Consider the following 12,969-nt stretch of genomic DNA (forward strand, 5'->3'; position numbering starts at 1 on the left):
GTCACCACGCTTAATAAGATGGGCTATATTTTTAGCAGGTTATAATTATGAACTTAAACATAAGGGAGGAAAAGAAATTAATCACGCAGATGGGCTGAGTAGATGCCCCATGACCATAGCAGTAGAGGACCCAGCCTCAGCTGCAGATGTACTAATCTTAGAATTAGAAAAGAACCCAATAACAACCGCTATAGAGGTAGCTGATCACACAAGACAAGACCTAGAGTTACAGAAAGTAGTCAACTGTGTATTAAAGGGATGGCCTAACAAAAACCAGGGGGATTGTTTAAAAGAGTTCAGAAACAAAAGGCTAGAACTGTTTTATCTTAAAGGGTGCCTTTTGTGGGGAGACAGGGTCATAATTCCCTCCAGCTTAAGGTACAAAGTCTTAAAATTATTGCATATGGGGCACCCTGGTATTGTGCGAATGAAAAGCTTGGCCAGAGGACATTTATGGTGGCCAGGGCTTGATGCAGAAATTGAAAAATGGGTAGCCACTTGTGATCCATGTCAAGAGTCTAGGCCAAACCCCCCTAGAACCACACCAATGGAATGGGAACAACCAAAGGGACCATGGTCAAGGATTCATATTGATTTTGCAGGCCCAATTGGGCCACAGTACTTTTTAGTAATTGTGGATGCTTATTCTAAATGGCAACATCACCACTAGTGCCACCATTAAAGCCCTGCGCCGTCTTTTTGCCACACATGGCTGCGCTGACATATTGGTGTCAGATAATGGTCCGCAGTTAACTGCCAGACAAATGGAATTATTTTTAGATCAAATAGGCATCAGACACACCCTCATCTCACTTACTCCCCTTGGGCTAATGGGTTGGCAGAGAGGTACGTGCGCGTGGCCAAAGAAGCCTTATGCAGGTCAGGACCAGGTGAGGTGCAAGAACACCTTGACCAATTCTTATTAACCCAGCACATCACCCCAAATGCTACCACTCAAAAAAGCCCTGCTGAACTTTTGATGGGGAGAAAACTGAGGACCCCAATAGATAGACTCCATCCTATGTATTGTGAAAGCAAAAATGATGTTGTAAATCCAGAAAGAAATTTGTATTTAGGTCAAAATGTGATTGCAAAGAACATTGATGGTGGACTTAATTGGTTAAAAGGGACAATATTACAACAAACCGCGCCAAAGACATACTATGTGCGTTTAGACGATGGCCGAGTGTGGAAAAGGCACATCGACCACCTACGAAGGCGCCAAGAGTCCACACCTGTACCAAACGCCACCACAGCCCGAAACACTAACTTGGATTATTCACCCTTGCTTTCTACAGAGGACTTCAACGGACGGACTATACAACAAAATTTAATGGACACGCAAATCTACTCACCAATTCCACGATCTTCCTCCAGCGATGTCGAGCCAGCATCCTCGGGGGTCGGCGTTGTGCCCGCAGACTCTACACTGGGGGCCTTTCCGCAACCAAGACCCTGGACTTCCAGTGGAGATGCTAGCGAGCCGACCTCCTCTTTGGCCGATTGCCAAGACTCAAATGATCTGCGCAGGTCCGAAAGGACTGCACGCAGACTGAGCCGATTGGATGATTTTGTCACCTGGCTTTCTGTGTAAAACTGTTTTTTTCTAAACAATGGAGGGAGAGGTGTTGAGTATGTATAAAGCAATGTAAATAGTTGAATTTTGTTAGACGCCTCTGATTGGCTAAGACTCTGACAGTTGGGTTTCGGCGGGAAGTCTAAAAGTATAAAAGGAGCGTCTGGTGCTGTGTAAAGCCAGACGCGTTCCTTGCTGAAGTCACTTTCCGAATAGAGCTGAATAAAGGAACCGTTTAAACTCAAGCTGCCTCAGACTTTTCACTAACTATTGCGTTTAATTGCATTAAACTAAAAAGGGAGGTAATGGGACATAGCAAAAAAAAAACAAAAAAACCTCACCACAAATCTTCTTTCTAATGAATAACAATCCCAAAGCAGTTATATCAGCATTTGGGAAATAGGTCTACAGATTTATTTTATTTATTTATTTGATTTTTATGACGCCCTTCTCCTTATACTCAGGGCACCTTACAACATGTTAGCAATAGCACTTTTTAACAGAGCCAGCATATTGCGCCCATAATCCAGGTCCTCATTTTACCCACCTTGGAAGGATGGAAGCCTGAGTCAACCTTGAGCCGGTGATATATACTCGAGTATAAGTCGATATTTTCAGCACAAAAAAAGTGCTGAAAAATACAACCTCGACATATACTAGAGTCACTGACTTTCACTGACCTGAAAACTGTCCCAAAGTTCCACAGTTCCGATGTGAAAGGCAGGGAGGAAAGAAACCTCATGGCTGGCAACAGGAGGTTTTTTTCTTTCTGCTCTTGCTGCCCATGAGCTGCCTGATTGGCAGCAGGCTGAACCAATCACAGCTCCTTCTCTACACAGAAAGGAGGCACTGAGAGAGCTATCTGATTGGCAGCAAGGTGTACCAATCACAGCTCCTCCTCTACAGGAAGCACTGGGGGAAGGGGCGGGAGAGTTCAAGAGACTTTCAGAAGGAAGGAACCATGGATTTGATCAAGCCAGCAACGCTATTTTACAAGTACTGTAAATAAAATGTACAAGTAAAATGTAAGTTACCCATTTAAATTTGATTAACAGGATAGGTTATTTTGTAAGAAAATGTTGCTTAAAGTGGGGATAACTGTGTGTAATTAAACTTTTTCTTCCAACTATACTTATCCTAACCAAGCAGATTGTTAATGCTGACTTGTTTCAAACAATACAAAGGTTAGGATAATATAATAGTATGAATTTTGTCATGAATCATTTGTTCTACATAATTAATATGAATAGATTTACCTTTTTTTAAGAGTATGGTTTCTCCTTATGCAAGACAAATATCATGTAGAAGAAAGATTTTACAGTTAATGATTGAGTAACCCCCAATTGTTATTTACTGATCTATTGATATAGTAATAATGATTTTAACTTATGAAATACATTTTAAATGGAAAATCTGAATATTTATCACATGGAAGTCTGATTTAAGCAATTGTTTTGAAAGAATATATAAAATCCCAATTATTAAGAAAATTATAATGATATTAAGATAACAGGTTTTAAGATTAAGATAACATTCCTAAAGATATTTTAAAAGGTTTTTGGAATTTAAAAAAAGAAAGATTTTGGAAGGGGAGGAAGAAATGCAATAAATAAAAAACATTTTGGAAGGAAAAAAGTTATATAATATAATAATAAGAACAGGGTTGGAAGGGACCTTGGAGGTCTTCTGGTCTAACCCCTTGCCTAGGTAGGAAACCCTACACTACTTCAGACAAATGGGTATCCAACATCTTCTTAAAAACTTCCAGTGTTGGATAATTCACAACTTTTGGTGGCAGGCTGTTCCACAGATTCATTGTTCCAACTGTCAGGAATTTTCTCCTTAGTTCTAAGTTGCTTCTCTCCTTGTTTAGTTTCTACCCATTGCTTCTTGTTCTGCCTTCAGGTGCTTTGGAGAATAGGTTGACTCTTTCTTCTTTGTGGCAAACTCTGAGATATTGGAAGAATGCTATCATGTCTCCCATGGTCCCTTTTTTCATTAAATTAGATATACCCAGTTCTTGCAACCGTTCTTCATATGTTTTATTCTCCTACAAAAACAATTTTAAGAAGCCACAATAGAAGAATATTCCATTTTTATAAGTTACCAGTAGCCACTGTATTTTTCACCCTGGACTTATATTCGAGTCAATAAGTTTTCCCAGTTTTTGTGGGAAAAGTAGGTGCCTCGGCTTATAATTGGGTTGACTTATACTCGAGTATATACGGTACTTTATAAACCTTCAGAATCAACACCTTAATTGTTTTGTGAATTGTTCTGTTTCACAGAAACCATATGCTGCATTCCTAGTCTTATTGTGTATTCTATTATCTACTTTCTTCGAAAACTTTTACAATTCTGCTGCTGTATAAGGTAAGTAGCGATGTAACAATGTCCAAAACGTCTTTTGGAAAGAAATCATAATCAAGACAGCTAACTCTGCATCTAATCATCTTCTCCATCACATCTACGTTGGGTGGGGTAGAGGTTGAAAATATCATATATTAGATGACATGCAAGACTTTAAATAGGCTAAAGAGGTGTTACCCTAACACATTGATTAACATTTTTATTGTCACTTGCCGAAAGCATACTTTGACACCCATAACGCAATGCGTGTGCGACACACACCCAGCCTCGCAGTTGCCCACACAACTCCCCTGCATGCACCCCGCATATGTGCGCACTCCCCCTATGCTCCCCCACTCCCTGCATATGCAAGTGACCTCCTGCCCCTCCACTCCCTGCATGCATTTTTGACCCCCCATGCACATCCCCATGAATTTAAATATTTAAAAATTATTTTGATTATAAATCCATGTTTTATATTAAAATAATGTATTATAACTATAAAATATTCAATTATTGTGTTTTAATGGTGCCTTTTATGCACAAATTAATTATCCTTAATTTCTTCCTTCCTTGACTTTAAAAGTAACAGATTCTGCATGGTCCCATTTGCAGTTCCTCTCTCTCTCTCTCTTCCTAGTCCCAAGTCCCTCCCTCTAAATTCAAGTCTACTTCTCTCAGATTCTCCAAACCACATATCTTCTCCAGCCAACGTATTCAGCAATTTCTTTGATGGTGAAAGTTGTCCACACTGGCTGAGTTGGGAATGGAAATGGGATAAACCATTCAGAAACCCAAATGAAAGAATGAATGAGTGAGTGAGTGAATGAATGAATGAATGAATCAGTCAATCAATCAATCAACCAATGAATCAATCAATCCAGCCCAGCCAAGTAGCTGCAACCAAACCTGCCACTGTCAATTCACCATGGCCAACTCACCTCAGCACAACTCGCCATGGGACAATTTAACAATTCAATTTTATTATTTAAAATAAATTTTAAAATATTAAATTTTCCATTCTTCAGTGATTCTATTCCACCATTTCTTTGATATTAGTGTAATTCTTGTCCCGCAGTGAATCATCCTATGGAGAGTTGGCCATGTTGAAATAAACCCAGTTGAAACACACATGGACTTCTTGAATCCTTTGCATAGACTCAAGCTGCCTCTCTCCTCCATTACTTGCAGGAAGAAAGCTTATGTTATGTCTTCCTCTACTTCACAAGTAGTCTTTCTTCTGATCCTCTTGCTGGTTTTCATTAACTCTACTATTTATTTTACTCTCACTTCTGCTTTTCCATATCTCAAGCAATGTAATAACCTGAGCATTGCCTAGAATTTGATGCTTGACCTGTTTTACATGCAGGCAATTTCCAATTCCATATCTGCATATCCAGTTTGGGAAAGGCCCCTATCTGATACCTAACAATGCTGCTAACACCTTAAACTGAACTGGTTGAACTCAATAGATGCATCTTCCTAGGTCAGCGCTAGGCAAAGTTGGCTCTTCTATGACATGTGGACTTCAACTCCCAGAATTCCTGAGCTAGCATGAGTGGCTCAGGAATTCTGGGAGCTGAAATTCACAAGTCATAGAAGAGCCAACTTTGTCTACCCCTGTCCTAGGTGTTTCTTCCCTTTCTCATGCAACAGCTAGCATAGCCATAATGTATGGTGTGATACCATTGGCACTAGGGGTTAAGGAAACACCCTGTTTGATGACATCACACCATGCATTGTTTTATGGCAGATATCAAGCAAGGAAAAGAGAGGAGAGAAAAAAAACATGAAGCAGCAGCAACCCTCAGAATGACTTGTTAATAAACCTCTCTGGTTGGGAAAAGAACGAGCAATGCCCTTGAGTGGCCCTCGCCATTATCAAAATTCCCATTCTTATCCTTAACATTTTTATCCTAAGAATTTTCCCGTCTATTGACTTTTCCTTAATGATCCTACCTTCCTCCACAGAAGCCAAATGGATAACTCTGTGAAATGCTTGATGTTGCTCACCATAGCTGCTTCAGTCATTTATGGTAAGTACTTCCACTTGAGATTTGAAAAAAAAACATCTGAATAGCAGGAGGTTCTCATGGATTGAACAAAAAAGGTGCTTGTGTCGATGACCTGAGTGTCAGAAGTCCCAATGTGCCAGATTTTATCCAGAAAAGTTCATGTTTTAACTCACGTCAGGTGGGCAAGGCAGTGGCTAAGGAAGGTTTCCCACGAGGAAAGAGGGTGATAAGCAGGGGTGGGGCTACTGCCTGTCTGCAGGGGGGGGAACGCAGTGGGGTAGCAAAAATGGAGCTCCGCCCCAGAGCACCCAATTTGCATTGAAAGATGTTGAAAATAAATGCAGGGCATCTTGCATAAGCCACGCCCGCAATGTGGTAGTAAAATTTTGGTAGCCCTTCACTGGAGATAAGTCCAGAGTTTCAGCAACCAAATAAGAGTCCAAGAGTCTAAAGTCTGAGAGCTGAGACCAAGCCCAAATTTCAAGGAACAGGATCCAGCGAAGCTGGGAAGAAGCACATCAAAACAAGCAAGTGTTCCTGATAGACACGCCTTCTCAAGCATCTGATTCAATCAACCTTCCCCAGCTTTCCTTCTGAGGAAGGACGGGGCTGCTTCCTTGTAAGCAACCTCGCTGATCTCCTCTGTGCCCCTCTCCACTCTGCTCTCCTCATCCGTTCCTTGTCAGAGGCAGTCTAGAGCAGCGGCGGGTTCCACTTACCTGCATATCGTTGCGCTGCACGGGCATCCTACTCATTCGGGTGGTCATGGATGTGTGCCTGTGCGTGTGTTCCCACATGTGATTTTGCTTTTGCGCATGAAACAAAAACTTGCTGAAATCTCCTGAGGGGACACTCGCTTGCATGCAATTTCAGTGATTTTTTGCTTCCACACATGTGGAGAAGCAAAAAATCAATGACATTTCGCGCACCTGGGTATCCCCTCGCAGGATTTTTTTAAAAAAAGATGGCGCCAGTCACCAGAATATTGAAGACGGCATCAGAGTGGTTGCACGCAAATTGCGCAGTCTAGCGGAATGGAGCTCCGAGGCGTACAGGTAGCAGCCCACCACTGAGAGACTACCATCTTTGTTGGTCCTGTGCAGCTGCTCTGCTCCTGCAGGAGGATCCCCATCCGGTTGACCCCCCCACTCTCACTGCCAGACGGCCTTGGGACTTCCTCATCCTCATCCCCTCGACTTTCCACTCATTTATAGAGGACTATGTCTTCCCTGTTGGACAGTCCCAGCTCCAACTCCTGCTCCTCTGAACCAGGATCCAACTGCAGATTCTTGCAGGACGAATACGTATGGAACTGCACAGCAGAAGTGTCCAACCTGCAAACAAGGGCATGTTATTGTATATCCTATGACCATTCACCTTTCTCTCAGATACAGATTTTTCTCTCAGTACTGAAAGAGCTTCTGTAAGAGACAATTTGGGTAGGTGGTTGAAGTAAATGAAGGCTGTTTGAATAGTAAGTATCGGTAGAAAAAAGTGAGATTTTAAAAGCTCCTTCAGGTAGTGGGAAATGGTTGTGTGTGGTGATATTTTTCTTAGATGCACTTCTATATTACTCTGTGTTTATAAAACTAAAAAGCTTTTCTTTTCTTTCAAAAGGAAGGAGAGAACGTGCCCAGTGTTCAATAAAGTTGCCAAATTTCAGTGTAGGTAGGATTAATGTCCTTCTTGAAGAGTTTTGAGAAAAGAGGATAACATGCTAGAGGAACATCTTTCCTTAAATTCTGTGTAATTTTAGCATGAAGCTTCAAGACAAAATGCATTTGTAGAGTTCATTGTAGAAACTTCCCAGTTTTGTTTGTTTCTTACAGGCTCAGTTTATACTGTTTGTCAATACTTGCAATTATCTGATGGCCTGTCATCCAAGGTAAACACCATTGCATGTAAGGGACAGAAAAGGAAGTCATCGAAATAGTTTGGGGCCAGATTGGGGAACTCATAGAGAATTTGAGAATTTGGCCTCAAGACAAAAAGGATGCCACACACAAAGATCCTTTCCTCAGTAACAATTCTCAATGGAAACAAGCCCTTGCTCGATAATAAGAGGCCATGAAAGATGATGTTCACATTTGTTTTCTTGGGTTTTGAGGCTACCAGAAATGTTGTATCTGGAAAACAGCAAGTGAATTTGTGTATAATCTGTCATCATGGAAGTGACAGTTAAAATCTGGATTTTATTTTTTAAATATAAAAGAATGGCTCAAGTAGCAAACTTGGCTCCACTACTTTTGCATTCTCCAAAAATAGGTACTCCTTGTTTGGTGACTGCAATTGACAAACTACAAGTCCGTTGTTCAGCAAAGCTGTCACTAAGCAAAAAATCACATAACCACAATTCTGCTTATTATTTTACTTCAGCTTTTCTTTGCTTTGAAGCAGGGGTGTCACAATCATGGCACAGCTGCATCACACACTGGCCACCCCCACACCCCGGTTTAGCGAAGGGGGAAAAAAGCCACAATACATCACATAATGACAACATGACAACATGAGTTTGACATCCCTGCTTTACAGCATTAGGATATAACCCCAAACAGTTGTGTGAATCCAAGCATAAGAACATAAGAAGAGCCATGCTGAATCAGGCCAAAGCACATCGAGTCCAGCATTCTGTGTTACACATTGGCCCCCTAATTGTACATGGGAATCTTGAGCAGAAGGAGAAGGCAAAACTTTCCCTTGACCCCAAACAAATGGTACTCAAGGGAATTCTCCCTGCCTCAACCAACATAGAGGCGGCACATGGACATCCATTTCAATAACTACCGATACACTTGGCATCCATGAATCTGTCTAATCCTGCCTTGAAGCTATCAAGGCTGACAGCTAAATTCCATAAACCAACGACCCTTTGGGTAAAGAAATATTTCCCTTGATTTGTCCTCGCGTTCTTACCTATGTGCTTTAAGGAGTGCCCCCTTGCCCTAGTATTGTGTGATAGAGAAAATAATTTTCTCTATCCACCTTTTCTATCCCATGCATGATTTTATACACTTCGATCAAGTCACCCCTTAAATGCCGTCTTTCAAGGCTGAAGGGACCAAGGCGTTGCAACCTGGTATCATAAGGGAGGGGCTCCAAGCAGTGTGGTATAAGGTGTAGTGAGAACTCAATTTATGAAGAACCTGGAGAAATGGCCAAATCATATATTCCTTTTCCCCTACTCCCCATCGTTTGAAATGCTTACCCTGGCACTGGGATAATTAGAAAGAATGGGAATGGTGTTTGCATTTACATTCACTGGAAAGAGGGTGAACAGGTACATGATGGGGAATATGCATTGAAAGAAGTGTACCTGCAGGTTCTTAGGAGGCAAATGCCTTCAGGGGTGAAAGTGATTAGGATTTTGTCAATTCCAGGCAGCAGCTGCTACCATGCTGCAATCAACTCATTAACGTTACACAACTGAGCCTGTTAAGTTGTTCTCAGCAGTTTTGGAGTAACCACTGCTACACAAACAAGCAGCTCAGGAAATGACAGCTTGCTTGGGTTTGATATAGCAATTAAAATGCTGGCTTAGAAACTAGGAGACACTGAGTTCTAGTCCTGCCTTAACCTTGAAAGTCAGCTGGGTGATCTTGGCCCAGTCACACACACTCACCTTAACTCACTTCAGATTGTTATTGTGGGAAAAATAAGAGGAAGAAGGTATGTTGGGATATTTTGTAAAAATATATATATAATGGAAAGTAGGATACAAACAAGCAAACATAAATTAAAATGTATTGGCTCTACCAGAGGGTATGGGATAAGCACAAGGCAATGTGGACAGGTAACCAAATGATGTTGTAAAGGTAAATGTGGTTATTGATTCCCAAGTTAGTTTTTCATCATCTATGTAATGGTAAATTCTCACTATCTAAGGCAATCACTAAATGATAAGATTATAATTTACTGCATAATTCTGGCTGGGGAGGTATGGAATTGAATTTAAGTCAAGAAGCATATACTGTACATATATATATATAGATATAGATAGATAGATAGATAGATAGATAGATAGATAGATAGATAGATAGATATAGATATAGATATAGATATAGATATAGATATATATAGATATATATTCTAAAATGGTCATAAATTAACTACAGTTAACTATGATTGAGGTCCACGTTAAAAATTGTTCATATAAAAGTTGAATCATATATGTTTTTTCCCTTCCAACAGGAACTAGCAAAAATGTATGAAACTGAGCTCAACAATCTCTGGTAAGACTATTATACATCCCTCCAAAATATCTTAAAGAAAAAGACTTTACTCATTAATTAAATGTATAAACTGCTTAAATCTATCTCATGACTCTGGGAAATTTACAAAATACAATAGTTAAAAACAAGAATGCACACAAGCTTTAAAAAAAAAAGTCTGGAAATCGTCACCCAATAAACCAAAACATTGGAAAGAGGCCTCTCCCCCTTCAAACCTAAGATATGGAAGAAAAGTTATGGTTTAAAGGAAAAGAACTGTACAAATCTCAGGGAATGTGGCTTATTGAAATGCAGCCAGGCTTAGAACTACAGGAACTAAGACAGGGCTGCCCAACCTTGGCAAATTTCCAGAATTCCCCAGCCAGGCATGCATTGGTCTAGGAATGTAAGCCTCAAGTTTCATTATCTCATGTACATTAGGGTTAAAATAATAGGTTGTCCAATTCCATCCTTGGCCTACACCAGGGGTAGGCAAAATTGGCTCTTCTATGACTTGTGGACTTCAACTCCCAGAATGCCTGAGCCAATCATGCTACCTCAGGAATTCTGGGAGTTGAAGTCCACATGTCATAGAAGAGCCAACTTTGTCTGTTCCTGGCCTACACCAATCCCTTTGGAGGCAATCCTAAGACTGAAAACACATTGGAAGCCCTCTGGATAAGTATGCATTTGCTTTTGGTTAGAGACTACAGTGCAACATTCTTTCACACCCAAGGAGAAAATATTTAAGCTGCAATTCTATCCACCTTTCTGTGGAAGGAAGTTCCCTCGAATTAAAAAACATTCATTCCTGACTATATTTAGGGCAGGGCTGTCAAACCCAAGGCCCATGGGCCACATCCGGCTCGCGGGACTGCCCTGGAAACAGTAAAGATTGGCTTCTTGTTCCTCTGTTGGCAAAAACAGTGCTCGGGTGGACCACATGCGGTGGGTGAGGTCTGCAGGAGGCTTTCACAGTAAAAAAATTGAGCCTCCAGGGAACTTTTTGCTGTAAGCTGTGAGCGCGCGCTCCCCATCCCCCTGCCAGCCCGCGGGGGGGGGGAGGTGCGGCAGTAGGAGCAAAGGGAGCCGCGGCCGCCCCTACCTCCCCACAGTGCCTCCAGCCAAACGTGCCCCTGGCTTCTCAGCCCTGCTCCCCGCCCGCCCAATCTGCCCCCTCTCCTCCTCCGCCACCTCCTGCCTTGGGGCGCGACTTCTCTCACCGCAGTGGCGTCTGCAGGACGAAAGTGCTGCCAGCCAGCCAGGGGGCTGCGAGAGAGGGCTTTCTCCGAAGGCTTCGGGAATGCCTGCCCTGCCCCTCTCGCAGCCCCTTCGCTGGGAGCGCTTTCGTCCCAAACTTCCAGCAAGGGGGCTGTAGTAGAGGCAGTGCAAGCGTTCCTGAAGCGCTTGGAGAAAGCGCACTCGCAGCCCCCTCGCCGCCTCACAGCGATCACCCTGCCACCGCCCCAGGGCTACTGACCAATGCCGCTGCTAACAGAGAGAGAGAAAGGGAGGGCGGAGATAGAGATAGCAAGAGAGAGAAGAGAAAGAAAGCAATAGAGAGAGAGAAAGAAAACGAGAGAAAGAGAGAGAGAGATGAAGGGGGGGAGAGAGAGCTAGCAAGAGAGAGAAGAGAAAGAAAGCAATAGAGAGAGAGAAAGAAAACAAGAGAGAAAGAGAGAAAGAGATGAAAGGGGGGTAGAGAGAGCTAGCAAGAGAGATAAGAGAAAGAAAGCCAGAGAGATAGAAAGAAAGAAAGAGTGAGAAAGAGAGAAAGCAATAGAGAGAAGGAGAGAGAGAAAGAGCAAGAAGGGGAGAGAGAAAGAGAAGAGAAATGACTCTTGATTTAAAGGATATGGTAAAAAGCACCCAAATAATAACCCCCAGCCGTTTGTGTGTGTGTGTGTGTGTGTGTGAACTGTTGAACCATTTCCAATAGCTCACCTCTAATTGGAAATGGATCAACAGTTCACACACACACACACACACACACACACACACACACACACAAGGGGGGAGGAGACAGGGATGGAAAAAGCGAAGATAATAATAGTAATATAATTTGGTTTTGTTTTATTATTAATTTCTTTTAATAAAAAAAGAAGGGATTTTTTTTATTTATTTGTTTGTTTGTTTGTTTGTTTGTTTGTTTATCTATGCCGCCCAGTCCCAAAGGGAATGTCACTCAGACACTATACTTTTCCGCCAACACCGAAAATTTTTTTGGTACATGTGATGTTGAGCTGACCACGCCCACTATGGCCACACCTACCTACCCCCAAGATCAAACACAACCCAGATGCGCCCCTCAATGAAATTGAGTTTGACATCCCTGCTTTACCGTATTGGGGTCAGGCATGCTTAATATCTCCTTTCTTGATTCTAACATCCTTCAGATTCGGCGGAAATGCCTTAATATCCAGTTTTATGTAACCACAATAATTAGCTGGTGCATTGCAGGCCCAGGAATGCCCTGGAAAGCAGTTATGATTACAGTCAGTCCTCAATTTACGACCACAATTGAGCCCAAATGTTTCTGTTGCTAAATGAGACATTTGTTAAGTGAATTTTGCCCCTGTTTACCACTATTTTGCTACGCTGGTTAAGTAAAACTATGCCTTTGTTAAGTTGATAGCATGGTTATTAAATGAATCTGGCTTCCCTAATTGACTTTGTCTATAAAAAGGTTGCAAAAAGATGATCACAACACTGGGACTCTGCAACCGTCATAAATATGAATCAGTTGCCAAGCATCTGAATCTTTGTCATGTGACCATGGGGAGGCCGCAACAGTCCTAAATGTGAAAAGTGGTCGGAAATC

General features: G+C 41.9%; 1 pseudogene; it reads left to right on the forward strand.

Moving 5' to 3' along the window:
• Window positions 1–1,178: 1,178 nt before the first annotated feature.
• Window positions 1,179–12,969, forward strand: part of LOC139159558 (sperm-associated antigen 4 protein-like) — a 154,162-nt pseudogene continuing 142,371 nt past the window's right edge.

This window comes from Erythrolamprus reginae, chromosome 2, assembly GCF_031021105.1.
Source record: "Erythrolamprus reginae isolate rEryReg1 chromosome 2, rEryReg1.hap1, whole genome shotgun sequence".
In the NCBI taxonomy this organism is placed as follows: domain Eukaryota; kingdom Metazoa; phylum Chordata; class Lepidosauria; order Squamata; family Dipsadidae; genus Erythrolamprus; species Erythrolamprus reginae.